The sequence below is a fragment of the Pleurodeles waltl genome, chromosome 4_1 (assembly GCF_031143425.1).
Source record: "Pleurodeles waltl isolate 20211129_DDA chromosome 4_1, aPleWal1.hap1.20221129, whole genome shotgun sequence".
NCBI classification, from domain to species: domain Eukaryota; kingdom Metazoa; phylum Chordata; class Amphibia; order Caudata; family Salamandridae; genus Pleurodeles; species Pleurodeles waltl.
In genome coordinates, this window is record NC_090442.1 from 46,810,590 (window position 1) to 46,819,193 (window position 8,604).

The following is an 8,604-nucleotide window of genomic DNA, read 5'->3' on the forward strand; positions in this document are numbered from 1 at the left end:
GGCGAAAATGCTGCCAGTGCTGACCGTGGTGTAAGTGACAGTTGCGGTGGATGGAGACACCATACCGTTTCCGCCAGCCTCGGATGGCTGATCCTTGGGGAGGATGCTGCAGACTGATTTGGCAGCGGCGGTGCAGGTAGCGGTGCAGGTGGCGTTCATGACTATGGTGCATGTGGCTGCCATCCCTGATGATTTGGTGGTCACCAGCCTCTCACCAGGTGACATTGTGCCCAGAGGTGATGTGCCCTTTGGCTTGTGGCCCTTCCTCATCTTGACAGTCGCTGCAGAGACCTTGGCACTGTCCACTCGGTGTTTGGACGAGGCCTTGCTGGGTGGGTGGTGTGACTGTCCCCTGCTGGAAGCCAGTGCCTTTTTGACCTTTGCAGGTGGTGCAATAGGGTGGTCCTTCTTGTCTGTCGGTGGCACACTGGCAGCTCTGACGGGTGCCCCCTTAGACCGTCCTGGAGTAGCAGGGACCACAGCGGATGCAGATTTGCTGGCTGAGGTGCTGGGCTGGGATCTAGACATCCTGGCCCTAGGGCAAGGACGGGGTGGAGGTGTAGGGAAGAGGTCAAAGTTAGATAGGAAATGTTTTTTAGACACACTGGGACGGGAATATGGTGGGGGTTTGGGAGTGGAGGAAGAGGTAGTGGTTGTAGGAGGTGTACGTCTGCTGAGTTTGGGTGAAGTTGCATGGGTTGGAGGCTGTTGTGAGGTAGATGGCTATTGAGTGGGTGTGTGCCTGCGTTTGTGTACTGTGGGAGGCGGGCTCACAGACACACTGGGAGAGGACACAGGGGACGTGTGAATGGTAGTGGGGGTGGTGACTGCACGTGAGCGATGTATAGTGATGGGCGTGCTGGTGATGGAGGTAGTGGCTGATGATGTAGTGCATGCAGGTGTGAATGGAGACGAGACAGGGAGGGAGGTGGACGTCGTGGAGGAGGGGGACACAGTGGAGGCAGTGGACGTTGGTGTGTCTGCATGGGTATGGTGCTTTTGTGAGTGTCTGTGGGATGTGTGGTGCTTATGTTTACCTGAGCCACTTTTAGGTGTTGATGTGTGTGCATGCTGGTCGGACGGTGTGCTTGGGATAGGCTGAGGTAGAGGGGATTGGGTCTGGGTAGTGGAAGATGGAGGGGGGAGGCTGGACACAGGGACAATGGCTGCCATCAGTGCTGAGACCAGAACCTGATATGCTCTCTGTTGGGCCGCCACGCCAGAATGAATGCCCTCCAGGTATGCATTTGTTCGCTGCAAATGCCTCTCGACACCCTGGATGGCATTCAGAATGGTTGACTGCCCAACAGTGAGGGATCTCAGGAGGTCAATAGCCTCCTCACTGAGCGCAGCAGGGCTGACTGGGGCAGGGCCCGAGGTGCCTGGGGCAAAGGAGGTGCCCACCCTCCTGGGTGAGCGGGCACGGGAAACACACCGAGGGGCTGCTGGGAGGGCGTTGCTGGTAGAGGGGGGGTGGCGGCTGTACCTGCCGTGCCCGCCACCGCAAGGGAGCTCCCATCAGAGGAGCTCCCCTCGCCCTCTGTCCCACTGGTGTCTTCAGACTCCGTAGATTCACCCTCCAGGGCCATATGGGATACAGCTCCCTCTGTCTCCGGTGCCTCTGCTCCTCCGCCAGATGATGCTAATGCACACAAGGACAGGGTGACAAAACAAGAAGTGGGGGAGAGACACATGGCCAATGCCAGCAACACCACTACAGTTGGCGGACATAACACACATGGAGCAGCCCTATGTACTAGACCATGCACTAGCAGTTAGTAGGAAAATCACCTGCCCATGGGGTACTATGCCTAACACCATTTGCTGCACACCTGGAACCCACAGGAGCCTGACTAGTTGTAGATGCCCAATAACATTATTGGGGTTGGAGTGCCTCAGAGCCTGCCTCACAAGGGACCTACCCTACCTAGTTCGCCCTGGCCTAGGGGAACCCACAGCCCACATCCCCCACCCAGGCACTTCGTAATGCGCGCAGAGTCAGCTGAATGACACTGTACTCACACCCTTGTGGCTGCTGTGATACCCTCAAGCGCCCATCCAACTCCGGATATGCCACCGCCAGGATCCAGAACATTGGGGGGTCATGGTGCGACGGGCACCCGTTGCACGATGGGAGGACAGCCCCAGCTGGGCCTCTGCCGTCTTCTTGCTCTAGCGGCGCAGGTCCTCCCATCTCTTGCGGCAGTGGGTGCTCCGTCTATGATAGACCCCCAGGGTCCGCACTTCCTCGGCGATGGCACGCCAAAAACCCTTCTTCTGGTGGGCGCTGACCTAGAGGAATAGTGAAGTAAAAATGGATGTTACTCCCCCGTCCAGTTCTACTCACTCATTGGCCACAAACCTCCCACCCTGGCCCAGAAAAACATACACTCACCATCCTCACATGCTGGCCTGAGTCCCCCCTGTCTCTTCCATCCACTACACTTCATACAATCATGTGTCATCCACCATGCACACAGTGTACTCACCTGTTTGTCTGGTGGACCGTAGAGTAGCGTGTACTGGGGGAAGACCCCATCCACCAGTTTGTCCAACTACTCCGCTATGAAGGCAGGGGCCCTTTCCCCAGACACATGAACCATTGTCGCTTCCAGACACAGGTCACAGCAGCACTTGCAGTGTAGGTCCTCTCCTTTTGAAGGTCAGGTATCAAGTGAGTGAAGCAATAGAAAATGGCGGTCACGTCTGCGGCGGTGTGTACCGTCACCGCCGGCATACATCGTCATTGGCTCCTGGATCCCATAGGGCCCAATGATAACCAATGCTAAATTGCGCTGCGGTCTTTGACCGCCTACCGCGACGCTGCACAACGCCAGCGCAGTTACCTCATTTTCCCTTGTCCATCCTTACAGGTCAGGCATTCGCTATTTGAGGGGTGCACATGGCATGGCACCTAACTGCGTCACAGCACTATTTGACAGATATACGGACAAACAACGACACATACGGATTTAGTCACACTACTGAAAACACACTTGTGCAAACTATGTGGTACATGACCCTCTACTCACCATTCTCCTCCATAGGGCACATCCGCTGGGGCAGATGAGATGGCGTCATCCTCCGGTGTAAAGGCCCCTGGTGGACCTGTAGACAATGGAAGACAGACACATCATTATCACCTACAGACTTAATAGTTCCACAATCCAAGAACTGTGTGCACAATTGGAACCAGACCTGATGTCAGCTATCCGCCATCCCACAGGAATACCCCCTCTAGTGCAGGTCCTGTCAGTGCTCCATTTCCTGGCAAGTGGCTCCTTTCAAACTACAGTGGCCATGGCATGGGATGTCTCAGCCAATGTTTTCTAACACGTTGACAAGAGTGTTGTCAGCCCTGCTGAAATACATGCGCAGCTACATAGTTTTCCCCCAGGTGAAGGATTTGCCCACAGTGAAGGCTGACTTTTATGCCCTGGGACATATCCCCAACATCATAGATGCTATTGATGGTACACATGTGGCATTTGTCCCACCCCGCAGAAATGAACAAGTGTACAGAAATCGAAAAAGCTACCATTCTATGAATGTGCAGATGGTGGGTTAGGCAGACCAGTACATCTCTCATGTGAATGCCAAGTATCCTGGCTCTGTGCATGACGCTTACATTTTGTGGAATAGCAGTATCCCTTATGTGATGGGCCAACTCCAGAGGCACCGGGTGTGGCTAATAGGTGAGCCCATGGTCCCTACACAGGATGAATAGGTCTCTGGGTATGGGTTTGTCCCTATGGGTTAGTGCGTGTCTAACAGATATCCCTCAACATTTGCAGCTGACTCTGGTTACCCCAACCTCTCATGGCTACTGACTCAAGTGACGAATGCCAGGACAAGGGCAGAGGAACGCTACAATGAGGCACATGGGCGAACTAGGCAGATTATTGAGAGGACGTTCGGCCTCCTGAAGGCCAGATTCCGGTGCCTCCATTTAACAGGTGGCTCCCTGTACTACTCACCGAAGAAGGTGTGCCAGATAATCATGGCATGCTGCATTTTGCAAAACCTGGCATTGCGACGCCAGGTGCCTTTTCTGGAGGAGGATGGGCCTGATGATGGTCCTGTGGCAGCTGTGGAGCCTGTGGACAGTGAGGAAGAGGAGGCAGAGGAAGAAGATATTGACAACCGAACTAACATCATCATGCAGTACGTCCAGTGACACACAAGTAAGAGACTGGCACTGCTCCTCTCATATCTCACTACTGTCGGACATTGTATAAGTCACCCTCTTAACCTCTGTCTATGGACACTGACAGTTCACTTTGGCTTTCCATTTCACAGATCTGGGTACCTCATTCTGCCTTCTGCTATATGTACTGCTGCCCAACAACTGTCATACAATGGTATGAGCAAATGAACATTGACATTGATATTTGTGGGTGATGTTGTAATAATACATTTGTGAAAGAACAGACTGACTCCAGATTGGTTTGTGATTCAAGGGTGTTTATTTATGGGCTAATGTGTATAGGGGTATGAGGAAGGGGCTGGGGTAATGGTGGAGGAAGGTCCCTAGTAGAGTCCAGGCTCTTGGTATCACAGGTGCATTGTCCAATGGGGCATAGGAAGGAGAGCAATGTCAATTCAAGGATGGACAGGAGGGTGACATTCGGGAGGGTCTTATTTCCTGGGGGGGTTCTTGGCAATGTTCTCTGTCTTCTGCCTGGATCGAAGGGACCGTTTGCGGGATGGTTCTCCTTCTGCAGGGGGTGGGGTGCTGGTGGCCTGTTGGTACTGTGGCGGGGCCTCCTGTCCACTATCGCCGGCGGATGTGGAAGGCTGTTCATCGGTTGGGCTACTGTCAGGGGCCCGGTGGTATGCCACTGTCTCCCTCATGGTGTTGGCCATGTCTGCCAGCACCCCTGCAGTGGTGACCAGGGTGGTGTTAATGGACTTCAAGTCCTCCCTGATCCCCATGTAGTGTCACTCCTGTAGCTGCTGGGTCTCCTGAAACTTGGCCAGTACCGTGCCCATGGTCTCCTGGGAATGGTGGTATGCTCCCATGATGTTGGAGAGGGTCTTGTGGAGAGTGGGTTCCCTGGGCCTGTCCTCCCCCGTTGCACAGCAGTCCTCCCAGCTTCCCTGTTGTCCTCTGCCTCTGTCCCCGAACCGTGTGCCCACTGCCACTGACCTCAGGTCCCCGATTGTCTTGGGTTAGTGGGTTTGCCTGGGGTCCCTGTAGTGGTGGACACACTGCTGATTGACATGTCCTGGGGACAGTGGAATGGGCCCACTGGGTGGGTGCTGTGGTGGTGTTTCCTGAGGGGGAGGTTCTGTGGTGGGTTGGGACTGTGGCAGGGGAACCGACTGTCCAGAGGTCCCTGACGGGCCAGGCTGGTCATCTTGATCCAGGTGTGCAGAGATGCTGTCGCCTCTTCTGTGGGGGGACTGGATATGCCTGGCACCTCCTGTCCGGTGACGTTGGGTAGGGGTCCTGTTGGGGTGTAAATGCATTGTTATTATATCTGTGTGACATCTTGTGCAATGGGTGTGTTTTCCTCTATTACTGTGCTTGCACTATCGCCTTGGCCCTTGTGTGAGTGGTGATTGTGTGCCCTGGGTGAGTCTCTCTCTTTGACATGCTTTGGTGATGGGTTTCCATGCAGGTCTGTGATGGGTGTCCATGCATTGTTGTTGCATGCAGGGCTTGGTATTGGGATCGGTAGGTTGTGATGGTGGGGTATATGTGAGGTGTTGGAGTGATGGGGGTGAGGGTTGGGGTAGGAGTTAGTGATGGCACGCAGGTAGGGTGGGGGGATATAGTAGTAAAGATATGACTTACCAGAGTCAAATCAAATCAAATCATTAGCATTTATAAAGCGTGCTACTCACCCGTGCGGGTCTCAAGGCGCTAGGGACAAAGGGGGTGGTTATCGCTGCTCGAACAGCCAGGTCTTTAGGAGTCTCCGGAAAGCGGAGTGGTCCTGGGTGGTCCTGAGGCTGGTGGGGAGTCCAGTCCTCCTGCTACTCCTGCGAGGCCCTCAGGATGTATTATTGCCAAGACTTGCTTCTCCCATGTTGTTAGTTGTGGGGGAGGAGGTGAGGTCCCCCGCCAGTCCTCTGTAAGGCTACCATGGTGTATGGATACCACGGAACGTACCTTCGCCTGTAGGTCATTCCACCTCTTCCTGATGTCATTCTGTGTTCTTGATGTGGTGTGAGTGATGTGTGAGGTGATGTTATATGTGGTGTGTGGGGTGATGTTTTGGGGTGTGTGGTGTTTTGTGCTTGGATGGTGTATGAGTTATGGTGTTGTGTGCCTCTGGATGCTGGTGTGGTCTTTGCTTTTCTCTCTCTCTGCTTCTTCAAAAAATTTCAGTGTAAGGGGTTGTGGGTATTATGGGTGTGTGTTTTATAGTGGTGTGAGTGTGTGGGTATGGTATGTGTATGTTTATCGGGTGTGTGTATTTTGAATTGTCCAATGTGGTTGTGTTTTGTAAGTGTGTATGTATTTTGAGCGAGGCGGTGTGTACTGCCAATGGTTTACCGCAGTTGAATGACCGCTGCGTTAATTCGTGGGTCGTCATAGTGTGGGCGTATTCCTGTTGGCATGACTGTGTGGGTTTTGGTTCTGCCAATTTATCACTGACCTTTGGTGTGGCGGACTTGTGTGAGTGTCTGTATTGTGGAGGATTTCTCAGTGTGGGTCATAATACCCGTAGCGGATTTCCTTCGCGGACACGGTATGTTGGCGGCCATCGCACGACGGTCAGCGGCATTTACAGCCAATGTTGTAATGAGGGCCTTAATCTCCCCGTACCCACCTTGAGACCCTTACGGGTGATAAGTGGCGCTATATAAAAAAAGCTACATTTACATAGGTTAACGTTGAACACTCTGAAAATTGCCCTTTCAATTTTTAAAACAGCAAAGTATTTTTTATTTGAAAACTGCTTACCTTATAACAAAGTTCTTTGGTTCAAAACATATAAAAAAGCAACTGTTATTTTTCCAAATTGGTCTCAGATTTATTCGTTGTGTGGCTGTCTCATTTATTGTCTCTGTGAGTACAAGAGAGCTCAAGACCTATCTATTTTTGCCTATGCACATCTTTGGGGATCCACTGGACACTCTGTACAGTGCACTTCATTTTAGTACCCTGGATAGAGCCAGCATCCTACAGCTAGTCACACACTTTTGGCTAGTAAACATACTCAAAAGTGTAAACTTACATGAAAAGGGAGTGGACATTCCAGAGTGGGGAACTTCAAAGGCCTTGCCGCCTTTGAAATGCATATAAGTAAATATTGTGACAAAAAAAGAAACCGTAATAAGCCCAGCACCATGAATGGGCACTTACTGAAACTGCCAAACTCTCCTAGAGAAAATAATGGAGCCATGGCCTGAAAATAAAACACCCTAGGAAATAATGTTAAAGTAAATTATTCAAAATAGTTCTAAATAAATATAGTTTAATATTACAAAAAATCGAACTCTTATTATTTAATTATAATATATTTTAACAATCTTTTTTTGAATGTGTAACTTAATGTAACATTACTTTTATTAAAATACAAGTACATTGCGTTTAATTCTATACATGACTTTTAATAATTATTCATGCATAATATTTTTTGTACTTTAGGTGGGAACATATTTTTAAATTATTCTTAAGAAAAATATCTTTTATTTAATTTAACATTTAAATTGTTTGCATTTTCATAAAAAATTAGATTAATAGTGCCATAGCACTTTCTATTTTGTTCTAAAATGAAAATATAAAGCTAATTTACATTAATATTAAAGGTACAAATATTTTTGCCAATTTACCATAATGTTTAATTAACTTTTCAAATGTTTCCCTAAACTGTACCATAGTAGATCTCCATCCCGACTGAGATATTGAGTGTCAAGTCAATGCAGATCAAAACTAAGGGCCTCATTATGAGTTTGGGCCAGAAAACCGTCACTCCGGTTTTTCCGCCCGCTGGCCCTACATTGACGCCGGCTCATAACCGAGCCGGCTGCAATGTTGCGGTGCATCGGGTGCAACAGCACCCATCAAGCTTTTCACTGCCTGTAACTCAGGCAGTGAAAAGTGCAACGGGACTGTCCATGGGGCCCCGGCACCCCGTCTCCGCCAGCCTTTGCATGGCAGCGGAACCGCCATGCAAAAGCTGGCGGACACGGGCGGATTAAGATCGCTGGCACCGCCAGGCCATTGGCCGGCCTAAAGGTGGTGGTGCCGGCAGTCCGACTGTGGCGCTTTCGCCATGGTCGTAATGTGGAGGTTAGACCACCACTTCAGCAGCGGTCTGACAGCCACACTCGTAATGAGGGCCTAAGTGTTCTGTTGTGAGAATACATTGTAACTGCAACATATTTCTTTTTTGTGAGCAAGCTTTGTTTTGGGACAGAGGGGTGTGGTAAACAGAAGCAACTAAAGATCGAAAGTCACGAGTATCAAAGCCTGAAAGACAGAGACCTCCTTGCTTAATACTTTAGGAGGCAACAATGATCTTCAACCAGAAATTCAAAACTTAATTTAGGTTAAAACTTCAGAGTATTGTTTGAGGGTAAATAACAGTATTTATTATAAAGTACACCCCACAGAAACAGAAAATCAGAAAAACCTCTGTAGTTTAA